This window comes from Humulus lupulus, chromosome 4, assembly GCF_963169125.1.
Source record: "Humulus lupulus chromosome 4, drHumLupu1.1, whole genome shotgun sequence".
Lineage (NCBI taxonomy): Eukaryota > Viridiplantae > Streptophyta > Magnoliopsida > Rosales > Cannabaceae > Humulus > Humulus lupulus.
Window position 1 is genome coordinate 75433790 of NC_084796.1, and position 21389 is coordinate 75455178.

At 40.5% G+C, this 21389-nt stretch overlaps 1 long non-coding RNA gene across 4 annotated transcripts; it reads right to left on the minus strand.

Annotated features, from left to right (window-relative positions):
- Positions 1 to 5244, minus strand: LOC133830567 (uncharacterized). 4 transcript variants are annotated; one of them, XR_009892120.1, is made up of 7 exons: positions 5077 to 5244; positions 3308 to 3442; positions 2497 to 2594; positions 1413 to 1538; positions 993 to 1100; positions 398 to 565; positions 1 to 318 (listed from the first exon to the last, which is right to left on the minus strand). It is a non-coding gene; the product is annotated as an uncharacterized LOC133830567 (long non-coding RNA). The 4 variants fall into 4 exon arrangements; XR_009892122.1 differs by having other exon boundaries at positions 3308 to 3540; positions 5077 to 5238; XR_009892121.1 differs by having other exon boundaries at positions 2497 to 2591; positions 3308 to 5238.
- Positions 5245 to 21389: the final 16145 nt, after the last annotated feature.

Consider the following 21389-nt stretch of genomic DNA (forward strand, 5'->3'; position numbering starts at 1 on the left):
TATGAGAATTTTTTCATTTCTTTATTTTCAACCACTATATTCATTTATAATTTCTGTAACTACAACATAGTTCAGAAAAAATCAATAGGCAGATTAAATCAATAGGACTCGGTATGTTCCAAATTTAAAAATTACAAAATCAAAATATACACTTAGAATAACTATGTAAGTGCTAACTAAATACTGCAATTAGTATATTTTTTAATTCAAATTTAAAAAATTACTCTAGCTATGACTCATCCGCTCAAGAAGCTTGGCTGCCCATTCATTTCGAGTTTCATTAATTTCGCCTAGTGTATATGTATTATTCCCACCACACTACAAAACACAAAATAAAAAACTAAGTCAGAAATTAAATCTAATAGAATTGTAGTTGAATAATAATAAATACACTTACATTACTAGTTAGCCATCACATGTGTATCTCATTCAAGCAATAGTCTTTCATCGTCCTTATGATATAAAAGCCGCACTCTACTGATGATGTTTGACGAGGGCAATTGACTATTTTCCACTTGAAAATTTTTCATTCCTTTTGGTCTTTCGCTTAATGTGTGAAGAGACACTATATATACATCAATATGAAGAGTGTATTAATTTTTTATTTCCATATCAAACGATATTATATTCTAAAATGAGTTTCAAATGTATTACCTGTTCATAAGGTTCTTCAAATCATTTGGAGGAGATTCTTTAAGATAAATTAATTTATAGACAGGCAATTATTACTAAAAACAAAACTTACTATGAGAACTTCAAATAAAATCAGATACTAACTAAAGATAACAGTAATTTCTAGGATAATATTATATCCATATTCATCTACATCAAGCACTTAAGCCTAAATAGTATTGAAATAACTTTAACAACATACTTGAGACCGAGAATAGAACTCAGCTCCGAACAGTTTCAAAAAGAATGAAAAGAGCACACATAATTATTCCACTGAAAACGTTGATTTAAAAATAAAGGTTAAGAGAGTAAAGGGAGACCTCGTCATTTGTATCTTAAGTTTCAGGTACACTGCTTTCACCGGCCTGGTGATAATGTGCTCTGTCCTCTAGCTCCCCTGCCTCAGCACAATCTAATGTCCACTCATCCTGAATTAGAAGATTGTACAAAGTAAGACTGTAGTATCCCAATTCGAATATATTGAACTAACACTAGCACTATTAAACAAAGAATAAATGAAGATGGACATGCTTCCTCAATTTCACCAATGAAATTCAAGTTCTTATCATGAAAATAAATAAAATTGCAATTTCCTGACATTTTGTTTTTTATTTCAACAGTTATGTTGGAAAATGAGTTCCAAATTTCTTCAGAATTCTTCAAGCAAATGTCTAGCTTTGACATTAGTTTTAAGAAGCGATAAATATCATACTAGAATCCCTGGTTTAATAAAACTTTACCTGATCTTGCAAGTGCAAAGAACCTACATTTTCTATGTTTCGTTCATTAATAATAGAGATGCATTCATCATCACCAGTTCCTTCACCAGTATCAGTATTATTCTCCTCTACACCTTCTTCGATGAACTGTAAATTGAAGTATTTATATTTAAGAACACTTTAAAGGCACAAATGGTATAACCAAAAATAATAAATTAGAGTAGACCATAAATTCTCATTCAAACTATGAATAAACTGAAAGAAGGATGTAAAAGAGCAAATTCATCGTAGAAAAGGCATAAACTGAAAGAATGATGTAAAAGAGCACATTCATCGTAGAAAAGGCACCTTGTCTGAAGTGATATAGTAAATCTTCTACCCAAGCTAGCAAATATGAGGGACAAACTAGCATACAAAACAGGACAAATGAGAAACATAAAAGATTGCTTAATTGAGAGCAAGGTTATTTCCTCCTAATCCATGCCTTTCAAACTTACAGTAGTGTTTTTGTCATCTTCATTTTTATTTCTGACTTGTTTCTATTTTAGTAACATTTAATATAATACAATTTGTAAAGCACCAATGAAGACAATAGGGGATTTTAATTTCGAACGCATACAGTGAAAACTGATTACATGATTTGTTAGTTTATATATATATTTGTTGATACTCTCCCTACTTATTTATTTTTCCCTTTTTCTTTAATTGTCTAATTTTATATTTGTTTGTCACTTTTGCAAAAGTTGCCCTTTATTATATGGTACTCACTTCTAATCTAATTTTAGTCTCTTAAAGATGTCATTACAAAAGGATATTCAGGCATATACAAACATGGGGTATATACAAATAAATTCATTTCCATACATATACAATGTAGTTATAATTGATATAGAGGCAAATAAAAGTTCAGAAGACAATGCTCTTGAAAGAAACGACACATTCACGAGATTGTGGCATGTCTTTAATCATTAGTTACCCATCCAACTTTTTGTTACCCAGAAGTGATAGAGGGTTAGATAACTCTTTTCCATTAGGGGTATGGGGAAAGAAATTAAAGCAAGAAAACAATAAAAATTTAATTGGGGATGAGATTCGAGTAATGTACCAAAATTTGATGAGGTTGTTCCTCTAATTTAGAGATCACTTATACTTTTTGCTATTTTTCTGTGTTTCTGTTTCCTCTGATTTTCCTCGTTATGTCTTCTGATACAGAAAAGAAAAGAGATAAATAAATAAAAACAAGCACATTATCTATTAAAAATGCCTAACATTGATTTCACACCATAATTGAAAAAAGGGCCTGATCTAGATAATTTCATATTTTCACAAAATTAGTTGAAACTGTGAGCTAGAATAAAAGTTTGAAGATAAGAATATTAGAATTTGTGAGGCATCTTTGTAATACGAAGGTGCTTGTATATGCTTGGACCATAAAAAGACAAGATGAAAATCTTATCATGTCTAGAACAAATGTATCTATAAATATGGTAGCAATAGTGAGTATGAGCAAAAGAGAAAGAAGCCATGGCAAGTTGTAAGCTAAAATTTGGTTAAGAGAATAAGCAAATTTTGTTTTCAAATTATTGGCCCTATTCAAATATTCTAAAGAATTTGCACCTAGAAATAATCACAAGATTCTGAGAACAGCAGCAGCATACTATGCGTATAAACTCCACTTCATAATAAACATTTATCTAAAAGAATTTAGTGAATCGAGTTTAAATTAGTAATAACAATGTATCAATGCATCATCCACATGTTGGATTCTCAATAGGGAGGTACTAATGAATGTGATAACACATACAGACACACAAGTTCATGACCCTACATAATATGATGTTTTAAACACATATGTTAGTATATTCAGTCTAACTTAATAATGCATAATTGATTACAGAAATTAAGAATTTCATTACCTGCGTTTGTTCCAGCAAAGATTCCATACCAAAGATCATCTGTGATAAAAGATGTTGCCCTCTCCACAGCTCCCAAATATACCCCAGGTCCAAGGCTTGGTGGTAAAGGATGAAACATTTTCTGGTTTGGATAATCTAAATCAACAGCCACATGTCAATTAGTGAGGAAACCAACCTGTCGATTTCCAGTTCGGCTTCTAACAATAGCACCCAAGGTTCCATAAGTCTCTTGGCTTGCAACCAAGACAGGAATGAATCAATTAGGCAATAAAAGAATTAAAAGTTTATTTGAACGGTTTATGGCATGTACAGGGAGGATAAAATAACTCAGTTTCAAGAATTCATGATACGTCAAAATGAATATTCAATTTCTAAAATAACATGTCCATCAATATCAGTATAATCCAACCATTACATCCATGGTGAGTTTAATCAAACCAACCTGCAGTGTTTGACACAGGCAAATATAATACAGAGAATATGACCCATCAATAATAACTTTATTTATCAATTCTAGATCAGTGAAGCTTGTTTGAGGGAGACTAAAAGAAACACCGTCAACAATAAAACTTGTTCTCAAGAACATATTAGCAACTGAACATATCATAAGACATCCGAAACCCAATGACAAGTCATTGACATTTTTTTCTTCTTTATTTTAAGAAGCAGTAAAATATTATCATACATAAGAAAAAGGTATAAAGAGATAAAGAAAGATGTCTTCTTAGGTACAACAAGAAATCCACTTGCTAAAGAAATCAGAAAAATAAAAATCCTTTGAGCTCTTTACACCAAAAAGCCAAATGAGAAGTGATTGACCTAATATATCCAAAAAGACTCCAATTTTTTAATTCAAGCCCATAGAAAAGTAGGCCATAACATATATTGAGTTACATAATAACTGAACGTGTGAAAACTTTGGTTTAATTTTTTATAAGAAAAAAGAAAACAAGACATATGTCTTTGTTGTAAATAAGCTTCCTTTTCCCGACACTTTGGTATCATTGATTCATCCCCAAAAAATAGATGATAAAAAAACAGCTCTTTTGTTGGTTCTAAATGACCACGGCATTGAATTGAAAGGACCAACAAAACAAAACCACTGAGAAATTATCAATTACAGATTGATCTAACTTGCCAATACTATATTTACCATGGATTGACATAAGAACCAATTAGTAACACATCTACGTTTGGGAAATCTTATAGAAGGAAAGGACATATGATGACAGAGTGGCTTCTTTTAACACTGTACTTTATTGACCTGTGACCAATGTAAAAGCTTAATCAACACATATTGTAATTTTTAGCTGAGAACAGATCTCAAATCTAGAAAGCCAAATGAGAATTGTAAAATGACAAATGACAAAACAATCCCATTGCCTAACAGAATTAACTGTGAAGCAGTAGTATAAGATACCAACAATCATTTTTGGCAGAGAAGTGTGCCTTTTTTTTCTTTCTTTCTTCTTTTTCCTAACCCTATAATCCTCCCCAATTGACTAATCTACAATCCAAATCTTTTTCCAAGTCTTATCTCTAACCTCTAATTATAGACTTTCTATCTGATCAAGGGAAGAGAAGTGTGCATCCACATGTCTTATAGTCTCTTGATCTATTTCAGTTGTAGTAATCAATGATGGCAATGAAAAGTTTACTTCTCTATTTGATTCCAAAACATTTTTGGCAGTCTCTTCAGTCAATAACTTTGTATCCCCAGACTCTAATTGACTCTCTTTATTATGATGATTAAAAAGCTGAGATTTTACCTCCAAGCAAGATTTTAAATCCTCCTCGTTTCGGGCTTTGTTTAGCTTATCAACAAGATCATTTAAAGTTGAAGCCCTTTCAGCCCACAACTCTTCTTCACTTTTGGGCCCTTTGTCCAACTCCTTTGGATCAACTGGTCCATTATCACAGTCATCCAACTCACTCTTTCTCCTTTAGTTTGATATTCCCCCGAGATTTGCCTGACGACCAGCTGGGAATCGCTGTAGATTTCTAGGTTCGTGGCCCTTACTTCCAGGGCCAGGCGCAACCCGGCCAGCATAGCTTCATGCTCAGCTTTGTTGTTTGATGCCTTGAACTGGAAACGTAGGGCGTTTTGCAACTGGTGTCCCTGTGGTGATACCAAGATGATCCCGGCCCCGGCCCTGTTCTCATTCAAGGCCCCATCCACGAAGACCTTCCATACGGGCGCATTAGATAGATGTAAGTGAAGCTGATTGTTAACTAAAATTTGTTATAATAAGTGGAATGAATTTGATGTAGAAATGTTTGGGAGCATTAGATGGAACCTATATAAGAGTGTGTGTACGTGAAGCTGATAAACCAAGATATAGGACAAGAAAAGGAGAGATCGCAATGTGAATACACAGAAACGTAAAGATGTAAGTGGATTATATGGAAAACCATTTCCTTATTACTACAAGCTAGCAGAAATATATGGTCGAGATCGTGCTACTGGAATAAATGCTGGTAATGCTGACGATGATGAAGAGGAAATACGACAAGAGGATACAATTGGTGTGGATTTTGGAGTTGATGATAATATGGCTGATGGAGGGGATGATGAAGAAATAGATGAGTTTGATGGTGTTTCAAATACTCAACACCCCACTAATATGCATTGTAGATCCACTGAGAGTACTACTAGTGCCCAACAACGTAATAAAAAGAAAAGGTCAAAGGTAATGGATGGTATGTCAGCTAATATTGGTGCATTAGCAGAATCTGTATCAGAAATCATCCCCAAGCTTCAAGGACTGATCAATGCATTATCGAATGATAAAGAAGTAGCTGATATGCAAGCCAATTTATATACAGAAATAAGCAAGATTGACAGCCTAACTGCAATACAATGTATTAAAGCCACCAACATGTTAGCTATAAAGCCCTCATTGATGCGAGTGTTTTATGCAATGTCAGATGAGGTGAAAATGCAATATATTATGAATATGTTGCAAAATGATGCCTAATAGTTATTTTGAGATATTAGAACATTACTATTTATGTTACAACCTAGACTTTTGTGTTTGCGTTTAAGTTTGACATTTTTTAAGATTGTTATTAGCTATAATTTTTTTGATTTGGTTATATTGACTTCATAAATTAATAATGTGTATATTTACTTTTTTCTTAACAATATTATACTAATCTAGTAAGTCTAAGTCTACAATTTGATAAATAACATTAAAAAATATTATTATATTTATGTGTAACATTTTGGTTGTGTTTGATAAAATTTTTGTTTTTGAATTTTTTAAATACAAAAATAGAATTATTATTTATATTTTTTTCTTTATTTTTAAAAAATAAAAATATGTTTGATAACTATTTTTGTTTTTAAAAACAAAAAATAATAAATGTGTTTGATAATGTTTATATTTATGTTTTGTTTAACAATATAAAATGATGTGCTGATTTGAAGAAAAGAAGAGAAAAAAAGAAACTAAAAATGGAAAACGGTTTAAAAAAAAATTAAAAGTGAACATTTTCTATTTTCAAAATTTAATAAATTTTGTTTAAAATTTTAAAAAATAATAAATAAAAATAGAGTTATCAAACGCTATTTTATTTTTAATTGTCTAATTTTTAATTAATTAAATAAAAAACTATTTTTTTTAATTGTTACCTAACAACACCTTTATAATTATAATATTATATTTTAAAAATATATACCACCCATACCATATGATATACATTTATGAATATATTTCTTTATTCATTACACACTTTTTAATTATATATTTTAATAAATAAAAAATAAAATAAAATTCTTTTTAAAAGGGCAATTTTGTCAATTAAAGCATTCTCATTCCCTTTCTTGGTTATATAAACAAGATAAAATGATTATGATTCCTTTTCCACTCAGTTTTAGTAAACAACATAATACAATAATGATTATGATTCTTTTAGATTTTTTTCCCATTCATTTCTCTCATTGATTTATTCCAATTCTGATTACTATTTAGTAAACGTGTCCCTAGAGTCCAGGGGAAACAGAAAGAGAAAGGCATCCCATACTCCATCCAAATCAAGAGGCAATAACGCTTCATGCTCTAGTGGTCGCCCAAGGGACGCCCAAAAAACTCAAAAAAGAGGTAATCAAATCCACCTTATGCATTTATCTGGATACTATGGATTCAATCAAAGAGCACGAGTTTCATAATTTTATTCAGGAATTAAGAGCTAATCCAAGAAAATTCCTTATTCATTTATAAGAATATGATCTTGTATTAATACGAGAAAATTAAGATTATATATAATGAATAAAATATTCAGTAACATATTAAATAATGAAATCTTTAATGAATGGTTACTAGTACGATTTGCTAAGCGTACGAGATACGAGTAATCTAGATTCAGATTACTGATATGGACAAACATCTTAGTAAATGTGTTGTATATAATAGAGATTATATAGGACATGACTGATGAGAATTAATTATATTTATAAACTGGTCGTTTGACATAAAGATTTAATATTATAATAGATGATCATATGTAGATCAATCTAAATTCTGAGTATTCATGAACTCATGTTTATGTTTATTTAATATTTTGATTCATTCGTTAAGGACTCTTAGAATAATGAGGCTAATGACTTTTGTTTTGGAGATTCAATATCATGAATGGCTAGGAACATGAATTACAATAATGGAATCCATGCTTTCCTAACGGATCGAATATTGGTTCCCTTAAGGGTTAATTCTGGAACTGAATAGTTATTGAGCTCAAATCTATAATTAGATTGTAGATTAATTATTCGCTAGTGAATTAATGATACTTAAGGATTAAGAGGTAATTAGAAGGGCAAAATGACAATTTTGACCAGCACTAATTAACGAACCAATAATGGAGGAAAGAACTACATATATTGATTATATCAATGGACTACAAGAGAAAACTCTGTAAATATAATTCTATAAATACTTAGAGTGCAATTCTATATTTATAGTGGAGTAATCATGAAATTAATAAATAAGATTATTAGATTAAAGAGTTTAGTTAATAATCTGGTTTATTGGAGCTTCGTATTAAGGTCCATGGTCCCCAGATCACCTCTGTCTTACACTGTCAAGGGTAAGGATGCCAAAAGAAAGATTTGTAAAGAGAAAGAACTAAATTGCAATAGAATTAACTTTCTAGGGCATGGAAATAATTATGTGATAATTATGGGTAATTGATTAATTGTGAATTAATTAATTATTTAAATATATAGTATTTATTTTGAAAAACTATAGTTAAAATTAATATTAATCTTGTTTGGATTAATATGAAGAGAGAATAATAAATATCTTATTTACAATGTGATATTTATTTATTTAATATAAAATTGATATTTTAAGAAAAAGTTAATTTTGAATTAACTGATATTTATGTTGAGATAAATATATTGTCTTAAAGATTGATTAAACAAAAAAATGAGAAAAACATGAAAACCCTAATTAGATTCGGCAACACTCACTGTGCAGCACAGTGTGTGGCACCTAACTCATGGATTTTTATCCCTAGAATTTGAATTTTGAATTTCAAATAATTTTGTTTAATAAGTTATTTAATTATTTTTTTCAAATATGATTTAAATAAATAATTAAATGTAAATATTTGATCATTTTTAATAAAATAAATATTATTTAATTAGATTAAATATATTTATATAAGTCTGATAGTATGTGAATTTTATAATAAGCTTTATTATTAATTTTTAGAATAAAAAATATAGAATATCTCTCTCAAAAGCGATAATTTTCTCAAAAACCTAAAAACTATTATAAACCTTCTCTTTGTCAAACTTCTCTAGATCTCATGTGTTGAGTACATCTAAAGAGTCACGTAAATCAACATGTTGAATCCTACATGACCACATACGTCCTTGTGTGTTTGAGGACTGGTCTGAAAGATTAGGGTGTGAGCTTTCAGATTGCTGGATTGACAGATCGTTGATTTTATACAAAAATATTCAAGGATACTTGATAGGCTACAAGAGGTAATCCCTGATCTGTTTTGTATGCGATTTAATATTTATATATGTATATGATCATGGCTAGTATTAATATTTATTAAAATTGGTCTATATATTCCAATGTGTACCATTGATTTGATCATTTATTGCCAAGAGATTCAAGTACTACACGGTAGGTTCAGAGCTTGGTTCAATGCTCAAATGTTTAACACATGAAGTGCAGGTTTTCTGATTTGGAGCTTCAGAAGCTGGCCCGGAAAAGCTTCCAAGGTCGCCATGAGGATCATTGCTTGGAACTGTCAAGGCCTCAATCGCAGGCCGACAGTTCGCGAGCTAGCAGAGCTGAACAAGTCTTACAACCTATATATAGCAATCCTTTCAAAAACTAGGAGGGTGTTTGACTCCTTAACTAAAAAATAGTTTTTGTTTTTAAAAGCTAAAAACTGTTTTTTGAAAACAAGTTAAGGTGTTTGGCTTTGTTTTTAGAAAACAATTTTTAAAAACAATGATACAAAAACCAGAAAATTTTGAGAACAACAAAACGTTGTTTTCTATTGTTCTCAAATTTTTTTTGTCTATCTTTTTTTTTCTCACATCACTTTTTTAATTATTATTATCTAACATCATTTTCTCTCTCATTAGTTTCTCTCTCTTCACTTTCTCTCACATCACTTTCTCCCTCCTTATTTTCTCTCTCATCACTTTCTCTCTCCTTACCTTTTCTCTCTTCACTTTCTCTCTCGCTATTTTTTCTCTTCTCACTTTCTATCTCTCTATTTTCTCTTGCATCACTTATTATGTCATCATTTTCTCTTTCATTAGTTACTATATCATCACTTTCTCTTTCATCACTTAATTTTTTTTTTATTTTCTCTTGCATCATTTTTTTCTCTCTCATCATTTTTTTCTCTTTTGTCATTTCCTCCTTCATCACTTTTTCTCTACTCACTTCTCTCTCTTTACTTTCTTTCTCATCACCTTCTTTCTTATTTTTTCTTAGATCAATTTCTCTCTTCTCAATTTCTTTTTCTTCAAATTTTCTCTTCTTACTTTCTCACTCCTTATTTTTCATCATTTTTTAAAAGATTTCTCTCTTTGTAAATATATATGTTAATTTTTATTTAAGATTTTAAAAAAATAAAACTAAAAAATTGTTTTTAGAAAACTGTTGACGCGGTTCTTCGCCAACAGGTAATTAAGAAAATAAGATGAAGGGATTAGTGCTTAACAATTAACCGAAATAGATGAATGATCTTTAAATGGAATGGTGACACAATTACGTTTTTTAGGTGGTTCAAAGGTTAAAATCCTTCTACTCCACCAGCCAATATTATTGCTATATGCCTTGTATTCTTTTACAGGGTATTTCCTTACACAATAGAATCCAACCCTTTGCAACTCCCAGGATCTCCATATTTATAGGAGAGGACACCTGGGAGTTGGTAAGGGGGGTCATCCCGTGACCTTCTTACCTATCATGTCACTTCTGTGACATTCATGATTAATTCCTAAAACCTGACATATGAAGTATGGTCTAATCAATAGGTAAGGGGGATAGTGGGCCGCACAGCCTAACCCAGTCATGGGTGCCTGAATACGCACGATCATGCTGCATGTCCGAAAAGTCAGGGATATATCAGACACGTGATGCCTAATAAATGCACGTTTACCTTGCGTGGTTGACTTTATAAAAGGTCATAGCCTCCACCTCCAGCTCGTACCACGAGCTGGATGCCTCCTCGACTTGTGGCCTTCACAATCCTGACTCGGTCCTTAAGTAATCTTGGCGAACCTTTGGATACCCCGAGCTAACGAGGTAGGACCTGACGACAACAGCTCCGGTCATGGGGGATCCACGTGGCTGATATACTTAGGCCGTATCTCAGCTCGCTAATAGCCCGTTGGGAAATTAGGGTGTACATTTGCCCCTCAAGCCCCTGCTCGTGGTACACGACGTCGTGTAGGGCCACAGTAGGGGCTTTTAGGCTTCCCCATGAACTCTTCATATTCCACATTTTACGCAGGCGCCGAATACGTGGAACATCGTGGTTGGTGACGGTACGTCTTCCGAGAACCGCATTAAATGGCCTAGCCTATACTCAGCCGTCGTTTCGTCTTTCGAGTGGAGAGTCTTGGATCCCACATCAGGGCAATCCAACGGCGCTCCTTACGTGGCCTTTCACGTATATAAAAGGGGTGGCCACCCGTTCATTTGAAAATTTTCTGAATTTTCCTTCGTCTTCTCTCTTCTCACCCTTAAAAAACCCTCTTTTTCTCCCGGTTACCGTTTCCGGCACTCTAGAAGTTCAGGTGCAAGGGCTCCCTTGAAGCTTTGGAATCAACTACTCCGACGAAGCCCCAACCCAGACGGCCCCTTCATCCTCTTCTCAACTAGAGTACTCCGTAAGTCTCCTGTCTGTGCATGTTTTGAATTTCTTTTTCACTGTAGCCTAGGTAGATAATTCCTGTAGCTGCATGCAAGGTTTTGTTGGTCTTTTGTGGGTACGAAGGGAGAAAGCTTTTAGGTTAGGGTATCGCTTGTAGTAGAAAACCATTTAGGAGCATGGTTTATAGGGTGCATTTTCTGGGGAAATTTTCTGGGTAGGATTTTTGGTATGCTTGTTTAAAATATCCAGTACTTTGGGTGCAAAACCGGGTAGCTTAGGGGACACGCCTCACAGGCGGTTTTGCACCTCTTGCCTACTGAAACTTTCCTTCCAAGGAAAATTTCTATTCTGACCCTCCTGACACACGAATTCCGAGTAATCGGGGATCTGTTGAGAGCACAGGCGCATGTTCATAGAACCGCGTGGTCTCACTCTCCACGGGCTGAGATTACCTCAGCTCGTGCAAAGGAAACACCCTTTTGATTCTCCCTTATGCTTAGGTCGCCTTTTCTGAAATTTCTTCTTTTGTTCGCTAGGCGACCAGATGGGACCCAAGAAGAACGCTCCTAAGAGGAACGTAGGCATCTCGTCCTCCCAGCAATCCAAAGGAAAATAGGTGATGACAGACTCCTCAATCCCTATCTTCGGGCCGGCCGTGGAGCAGGAGCTCGAGGTGGCGCCCAATGCTTTCTTCGAGGCTGAGAGGATCGTCTCGAAGATCACTGACCAACGGAAAGTGAATAAAATATTCCTTTCCCACAACATCGAACTGGGGAGGGGCACCCTGATTGCCCGACCTCCCGCGGAAGGTGAGCGAAGCTGCGCGCCGCTCGACGAGGAGTTCGTGGCCTGGAGTGATGAGCACTTCAAGGCTGGGGCTTTCCTCCCGTTGGATCAATACTTCGCCGACTTCCTCAACTACGTGAGGTTGGCTCCTTTCCAGCTCCCCCCCAACTCCTATCGTTTCTTGGCGGGGTTAAGATATCTGTTCTTGAAACAGGAGTGGGAGGTCCCTACTCCAGCATATATCCTATATTTTTTCTGCCTCAAGGCTAGCCCGGACCAGCGGGGGCGAGGCGACAGGTTCTATTACTTGATTCGGTTTCCAAATACGGCCGCGGTCATCGAGCTGCCCAGCCACCCCAACAACTTCAAAGACCAGTTCTTTATGTCCAAGGGGTTTCGCAACAGCGACTTGCACTACTTCAACCGTCCTCGTAAGTATCTTTCATCCTTAGTTCGTAAGTTAAGTACCGGTTAGCTCCCCCCCAGTATCCATTTCTGACTTAGAATAATTCTGTAGCCATCTTCGCGAGGACATACAAGTCTGTGATCCTCGGGAGTCAGTATGAGACACTGGCGGGCTTGCCCCCCAGTGAAAAGGACTATCGCCAGCTCGTGACAGAGGAGATGATGCTAGCATGCAAGCTGATCTCTCCAGGCCAAACTTTGAACCTGAGGAGACCCCGGGCGCCTCCCCCAGCTCGCGAGATGAGGCCTATCCCTGAGGAGGAGGCTGCGGAGGATGAGGACGAGGAGGACGAGGTGCCCCTCGTGAGGAGGAAGTGGGCGCTGGAGGAAGCCCAAAGAACGGACGAGGAGAGGATCCGGTCTGGAGCAGCTGCAGGTCCCTCCGGCCAAGGTAACCCATATCTGTTTAGGAACTTAGATAGGGCCACTGCAGACCCCCGGCTAGCTAGGTTCAATCCCAAACAGCTTGTCCAACGCCATCGAAGTGACCCAGACCTTGATATAACCCTGCTTCATTGTGTCGACCGACTCATGTTGGATTACGAAAATAGCCGCCCTAGGGGTACCATAGTCGTAGACAACACCCTAGCCTTTAGGTCGGCCTTATTTGAGGAGTATGGGACCAACCTTCAGTCATGGCCATCACTCCCGGAGGGTACCGTAGCTCCGGGTCTTAGGCAATACGTAGAAGAGTCTAGTCCTGAGCCAGTCTCGGACCCAGAACCCGCGCCAGCTCGAGAAGTAATTGTCTTAGATTCCCCCGCAGAAGCTCCAGGGCTGATGGTCGTGACCGTAGATTCCTCTTCTAGCTCAGGGGGTAGGAGTCCTTTTAGTATATATATACTTGAGTTTTGCTTTCCCCCCCTTATTTTTTTCTTTGGCATGAATGCTTACTTGTATATTAATGTTGTCTTTGTTTTGCCAAAGGGAATGTCTCAGCCCGGGAGCAGAGATCTGCGAGCTATGTTCGCTGGAGGGAACTCCTCAGCTGGGGCCTCTGGGCCCAAAATGAAGAAGCTCCGGGTGGCGAAGAAAGCCGCTGGGGCCCCAATCAAGTCCCATGCAAAGGGGAAAGACCAGACCCCGGCTGCCCAGGCCAAGGAAACTGTACCTCCTGCTGCAGTGGAAAACATGCCCCCGCCCCCGCCGCGAGCTCCGGCCTTTGTTCGGGACACAGGGGCAGAGCTCGGGACCTCGGCAACCACGGCCCCTGAGATGCGCATCCCGGTGGACCCCCAGGCCCTGGAGAAGATTCCAGACGTCTTTCGGGGGACGGTGTATGAGACGGCGAGCTACGCCGTCGACCACTTCTACCGCGCCACTGAGAGAGACCTGCGGGCCATCGAAACAAGGAGCCCGAAGAGTGTAATGGATTCTTCATTGGGAATGGCTCTAACGGTAAGCTGACTTCACCCTTTTATGATCTTTGATTACCATGCCTTGCCCTGTTTCTCCTCTCTCCTTTTTTTTTTTTTTAAGGCAGTTGCCTCTCTGTTTTTGTAGAGTGCCTTGGCCCTTCACCAGAGCATGTCCAGGTCCAGGGCCCGGCTCGAGGAGATGAGGAGCGAGCATCAGACGGTTTTGTCCGCCCATCAAACTTCCTTGGGCGCCCTGCAAACGGCCCAACATAAGGAAAAAGAAGCCAAGGATGCTTTGGCGGCCGCACAGGCCGAGCTGGAAGAATCCCGTCCTAAGATTCAAGAGGCCGAGGCCACCAAAGCTGCCCTTGCTACCGCGCTGGTCGAGCTAGACTCTGCGAAGGCTGGGGCTGAGGAAGCTAAGGCTGCCTTGGAAACGGAGAAGGCAGCTTCCAGCTCCGCCATGGAGGACATGCTCTACCATTGCTGGGTCTATAACTCGGACGACGACTTCTCCTTCTTAGGAGCGGACTGGGAGGTCTTCCAGGAAGGGTTCAAAACTCGCCTCCAGCAAGAGGCACCTTCTGAGACCAGGGAGGCATCTGCCGTGGTCGAGCAGGAGGGCGAGACAGCGACCTCCACGGGGCAGCCCGGTGGAGCCTAGGGCCTTTCTCTTTCGCACCCACTCCTTTATTATTATCATTTTTTTTTGTGTAACTTTGCATGAGGTTTTTCCACCTCGAGAAAATTGGTTTTATCAATTTTTACTTTAAATTGGTTTATTTCCTTTTGCCTCTACGCATTTTGGTTACTGCTTTGAAAAAATCTTAGTTCGTGTTAATTTTTTACTAATATTTTGTGCTTTTTAAGAAAAACACCGATTAATCAATTTAAATTAACCTCTAAGCTTTATGACCTGTTTATGTCCAGGACCTTAGTTTGAAAACTTAGTTCACGTTAATTTTTATCAATATCTCGTGCTCTTTAAGAAAAGCAACAATCAATCAATTTGAATTAACTTCTAAGTTTTATGATCTGGTTATGTCCAGGACCTTAGTTTGAAAACTTAGTTCGCGTTAATTTTTATCAATATCTCGTGCTCTTTAAGAAAAGCAACGATCAATCAATTTGAATTAACTTCTAAGTTTTATGACCTGGTTATGTCCAGGACCTTAGTTTGAAAACTTAGTTAGCGTTAATTTTTATCAATATCTCGTACTCTTTAAGAAAAGCAACGATCAATCAATTTGAATTAACTTCTAAGTTTTATGACCTGGTTATATCCAGGGTGGAGCTTAGTTCGCGTTAATTCTTTATCAATATCTCGTGCACTTTAAGGAAAGCAACAATCAATCAATTTGAATTAACTTCTAAGCCTTTAAGGCGACCTGGTTATATCCAGGCACCATATGCCCCCCAAGTAACTAGGAAAGGGTCTTTCGTGGTTACTTTAGATTACACTTGCAAATATATTCACTCATGCACGAAAAGTTAATTCTCATTGCTCAATACATAAAAAATGGCCTTTAGGCCTTACAAGGATGTCATTGATAATATCTCTTCAAATGGATGGCGTTCCAAGTTCGTGGGACTGCCCCGCCATTGAGCTGAGCTAATTTGTAAGTTCCTTCTTTAATGACCTCGATGATTTGATATGGCCCTTCCCAGTTCGGTCCCAATACTCCATCTTTGGGATCCTTACCGGCTAAGAAAACTCTCCTGAGGACTAGGTCGCCAATTCTAAAGGCACGCTTTTTGACTTTTGAGTTGAAATAACGAGTGATTTTTTGCTGGTAATGTGCGAGCTGAAGTTGCGAATCTTCTCGTCTTTCATCAACCAAGTCAAGGGAAGCGCAAAGTAGTTCGTGGTTGCAGTCCTGGTCATGTGCCTGGACTCCATGCGAAGGTACCTTAATCTCCACAGGGAGGACTGCCTCACTCCCAAAAGTCAGGGAGAAAGGAGCATGACCGTAGGAGTCCGGTGCAAGGTCCGGTATGCCCACAGAACCTGGGGGAGCTGTTCTAGGCAGACCCCCTTTGCTTCGTCTAGTCTCTTTTTAAGGCTCGCCTTTAGGGTCTTATTGACGGCCTCGACCTGGCCATTTGCCTGAGGATAGGCCACGGATGAGAAGCTTTTCACAATCCCGTACCTTTCGCAAAATTCGGTGAATAGGTCGCTGTCGAACTAAGTCCCATTGTCAGAAATGATTTTCTTGGGCAGCTCGAATCGGCAGATAATGCTCTTAACCACGAAGTCGAGGACTTTTTTGGAAGTTATTGTTGCCAAAGGTTCTGCCTCAGCCCACTTCGTGAGGTAGTCGATGGCCACCACAGCGTATCGGACCCCGCCCTTTCCAGTAGGGAGGGTGCCAACCAAGTCGATTCCCCAGACCGCAAATGGCCATGGGGAAGAGATCATCTTTAGCTTGGCTGGGGGAGCTCGGGAAACTGTGGCGAATCGCTGGCACTTGTCACATTTTTTGACGTACGAGATCGAGTCCTTGGACAGAGTGGGTCAGTAATACCCTTGCCTTAAGATCTTTAGGGCCAAGCTTTGCCCCCCAGTGTGATCCCCGCAAAAACCCTCATGCACTTCCTACAGGATGGCCTTTGCTTCGCCTGGAAGAACACATCGTAGGAGGGGTAGGGAGTACCCACGTCGGTATAGCACCCCGTCTACCATTGTATACCTTGGGGCTTGGTACAGTACCCGCCGCGCATCATTACGCCCTTCAGGTAGCTTCCCTTTGGTGAGATACTCAAGGATGGGGGTCATCCAGGTAGGCCTGGCGTCGATCATCTCGACCTCCGCCCCGACTTCTTTTATACTTGGCTTCTCCAAGAAATCTACCAGTACTAACCCCAAAGCCTCCGTCTCCCCGGAGGTGGCGAGCTTGGCAAGAGCGTCCGCGTTAGCGTTCTGCTCCCGAGGTATCTGCTTGATTGAGCCTCGCCCAAACGCGGATAGTTCGACTTTTACCTTTGCCAGGTAGGCAGCCATCTTGGTTCCTCGTCCCTGATATTCGCCTAGCACCTGGTTTACCACGAGCTGGGAGTCACTGAAGCACTGAACGGAGCTCGCCTTCAGCTCCTGGGCTATTCTTAGCCCGGCCAGCAAAGCTTCATATTCGGCCTCGTTGTTGGAGGCCTTGAATCTGAATCTCAGCGCCGAGTGGAATCTATGTCCCTCAGGGGATATCAAAATGATTCCAGCCCCGGAGCCATTCTCATTGGATGAGCCATCCACAAAGATTTTCCACGACGTCTGGGCCGAGTTGACCTGGGGTGAGTCTTCTACAGGATCCTCCTGGAATCCTGTGCACTCTACCACAAAATCGGCCAGGGCCTGACTTTTTATAGCAGTTCGTGGGGTGTACAAAATCTCGAACTGACTGAGTTCGATAGCCCACTTTAACAGGCGTCCCGATGCTTCAAGTTTTTGCAAAACCTGCCTTAAAGGCTGATCGGTCATGACGCGTATTGAGTGGGACTGGAAGTACGGCTTGAGCTTTCAGGAGGCCGTGATAAGACAGAATGCCAATTTCTCCATCAACAGGTATCGGGATTCAGCCCCGAGAAGTCTCTTACTGATGTAATAGACTGGTTTCTGAATCCGGTGTTCCTCTTGGACCAGTACGGCACTAGCTGCATCCTCTGTGACAGCTAGGTAGAGGAAAAGGGGCTCTCCTGCCTTTGGTTTGGACAATACGGGTGGTTCGGCCAGATGTGCCTTTAGGGTGAGGAAAGCACTTTCGCACTCCTCTGTCCACTCGAATTTCTTATTTCCCCAGAGCAGGTTGTAGAATGGCAGGCACTTGTCGGTGGATTTTGAAATAAATCGATTTAGGGCTGCCACCCTTCTTGTCAGGCCTTGGACGTCTTTGCATGACCTGGGTGAGGGAAGGTCGAGCAATGACCTGATCTTGTCGGGGTTTTCCTCGATTCCTCGGGTATTGACAATGAAACCCAAGAATTTTCCAGATGCGACCCCGAAAGTACACTTCTGTTGATTAAGCCTCATGCCGTACTCCCGTAGTATCTTGAAGCATTCTTCCAGGTCGGAAACATGGTTATCGGCAGTCTTTGACTTGACCAACATGTCATCAACGTACACTTCCATGTTCTTCCCGATCTGGTCGGCGAACATTCTATTTACTAGCCTCTGGTATGTAGCACCGGCGTTCTTCAGCCCGAGTGACATGACCTTGTAACAATAGATGTTAGTTGGGGTCATGAAGCTGGTGTGCTCTTGGTCCGCCAGATTCATGGCGATCTGATTGTAGCCTGAGTACGCATCCATAAAGGACATGAGCTCGTTCCCCGTCGTGGCATCTACCAATTGGTCAATCCTTGGCAAGGGAAAACAATCTTTGGGGCAGGCTTTATTCAGGTCGGAGAAATCGATGCATGTCCTCCATTTCCCATTGGGCTTCGGGACCAACACGGGGTTGGCGACCAAAACCGGAAACTTAGCTTCGCGGATAAAGCTACATTTCTTGAGCTGGGCTACTTCTTCCTCTAAGGCCTCAGCCCGAGTTGTTCCCAGGCGCCTCTGCTTCTGGGACTATGCAGGAACGCTCCTATCCAAATGAAGGGTGTGCATGATGACATTAAGACTGATTCCCACCATGTCCTCGTGTGACCATGCAAACACATCCAGGTTATCCTGCAGAAACTTGATCAGTTCCGCTTTCCTCTTGCTACAGAGGTTTTTCCCAAGCTTGACCATCCGTGAAGGATTTTTTGGATCGATGTTTACTTCCTCGAGCTCTTCAATGGCCTGGAGCTCGGATTTATCCTTGCCTATTCGGGGGTCAATATCCTCAATTAAGACGATATTTTCCCCTTCGGCGCTCTGAGGTTTTTCAATCTTAGGATCAGTTAAAGGTTCCTCAGATTCCTCTCCTCCACCTTGGATGGCCATTGCTAGCTGCCTGAGTTTCGATTTTCCCTTCATGGAAATGCTGTAGCATTCCCTGGCAGCAAGCTGATCGCCACGGACCGTGCATATCCCTGTGGAAGAAGGGAATTTCAGCGCAAGGTGGCGAACGGAGGTGATGGCCTCAAAAGCTATGAGTGTGGGTCGGCCCAAAATAGCATTGTACGCAGCGAGGCAGTCGATGACCATGAACTTGAGGAGTTTGGAGACTGTCTGAGGTCCTTCTCCTAAGGTGATCACCAGCTCGATCGTCCCTATAGCCGCTGATCCTTCTCCCGAAAAACCACACAACATCATGGAGGTCGCCTTCAGCTCGGCGACAGTCAAACCCATCTTCTCTAGCGTGGATCAGAATAGAAGGTTTACCGAACTCCCATTATCGATCAGCACTCTCCTAACCCTCTGATTAGCGAACTGCACTGCTACGACCAGAGGGTCGTTATGAGGGAACTGGACATGGCCAACATCTTCTTCTGTAAAAATGATTGGTTGCCTCTCCAATCGCTGTTGTTTTGGCAGATGCCGGTCGGGGATGAACTCTACTCCATTATGCGCCTTGAGTTTGTTTACGTACCTCTTTTGGGCACCCCTGCTCACGCCAGCCAAGTGCGGACCTCCCGAGATGGTGGATATCTCTCCTCCTATTACTGGAGGAGGGAGGTCTTGATCTACCCTAGACCCGGGCTGACTGGCCGGGACTTCCGGAGCAGGTCGGCTTGCTGGGACCCTGTTCCGCGCGTACTGAGCCAAGGGGCCAGCTCTGATGAGAGTTTCGATCTCATCTTTCAAATGCCTACAATCATCAGTATTGTGGCCAACGTCGTTGTGGAAACGGCAAAACTTGGAGGTGTCTCTCTTCCCCTTCTGGTGCTTTAACGGCTCCGACTTCTTCCAGGGGAGGCTAGCAGAGTTCGCTAGGAAGATGTTCTCCCTAGAGTGGGTGAACTCTGTATAAGTCATGTAGACCGGCTTAAATATATCTACGGACTTATTCTTCTTTGGGCCGTGCTGGTTGCCCTCGCCGTTCCCCTTTCTTTTGCCTCCACCGAACTGGTTATTCTGTGTAACGTTCTGGGTCGCTGTCACAACCTCCGTTCCCACTCCAGCGGGCTGCTCAGGGACCTGGCTGGTTCCTGCAGCTGAGGCTTGGGCTTCCTCCAAGTTGATTCATCCTTGGGCCCGATTCAGGAATTCATTTACTGAGCTGACTCCCTTCCTTTGTATTTCGTTCCAGAGTCCCCCTCCGACGAGGATTCTAGTCCTCAAAGCCATGAGCTTGGAGCTGTCATCTGCGTCTCTGGCCCGATCAGCGACGTTCGCGAACCTGGTCAGGTAAGCCTTCAAAGGCTCGTCGGGCTGTTGCTTCACGTTAGCTAGAGAGTCGGCCTTGACGCGGGTAGCCTGGGAGGCTCGAAATGCCCTTTTGAAGTCATCAGATAAAGTTTTCCAGGAGCTGATTGATTGTTTCTTGCTTTGTTTGAACCACTGCCTGGCTGGTCCAGTCAGTGTGGAGGGAAATATCAGACACCTCAGCTCAGGGCCAATGTTGTGGGCCATCATCAAGGTGTTGAACATCCCCAGATGATCCGACGGATCTCCGTCTTCGTTGAATTTGGACAGGTGCGGCATACGGAAACCAGGTGGGTATGCCATTGCTGCTATGCTGGGGGCGAAGAGCTCAAGCTCGTCCCCCGAATCATATTCTTCTTTCTCTTTCTCCGACAGGAGCTTCCTCATTAGCTCCTCCATCTGAGCCAGGCGCTCAAGGGTTTTGTCCTGATTTCCTTGGTCATTCCGAGGCTGTTCGACAGCTCCGGATCCATTGTATACGTTTGGTGGGTTATTGCCCCTCCTATCTTGAGATAGGTTATTTGGGGCATTCCCGCCATTATACACCTCGGACAGGTTTCCCCCTGAGCGAGCATGGTTGCCACCTCCTACTGGTTTCCCCCTATGAGAGTTAAGGCGATCTCGTAGGTCGCCCTTCGGGGTGGCTTGAGGACTTTGCGTCGAGCTTAAGCGTTGACGCAGGTCTCCGCCAGAAAGGTCGCTCCGGCGACTGTCGGTCCAGTAGCTCCCGTTAGAGAAGCTCGGAATCCGCCTTTGGGGGAGAGGATCCGGGCTCCCTCTTGGTGCCCTGCTACGTCGGGAAAGTCCTGCGAACGGCGGGTTTCTCCTG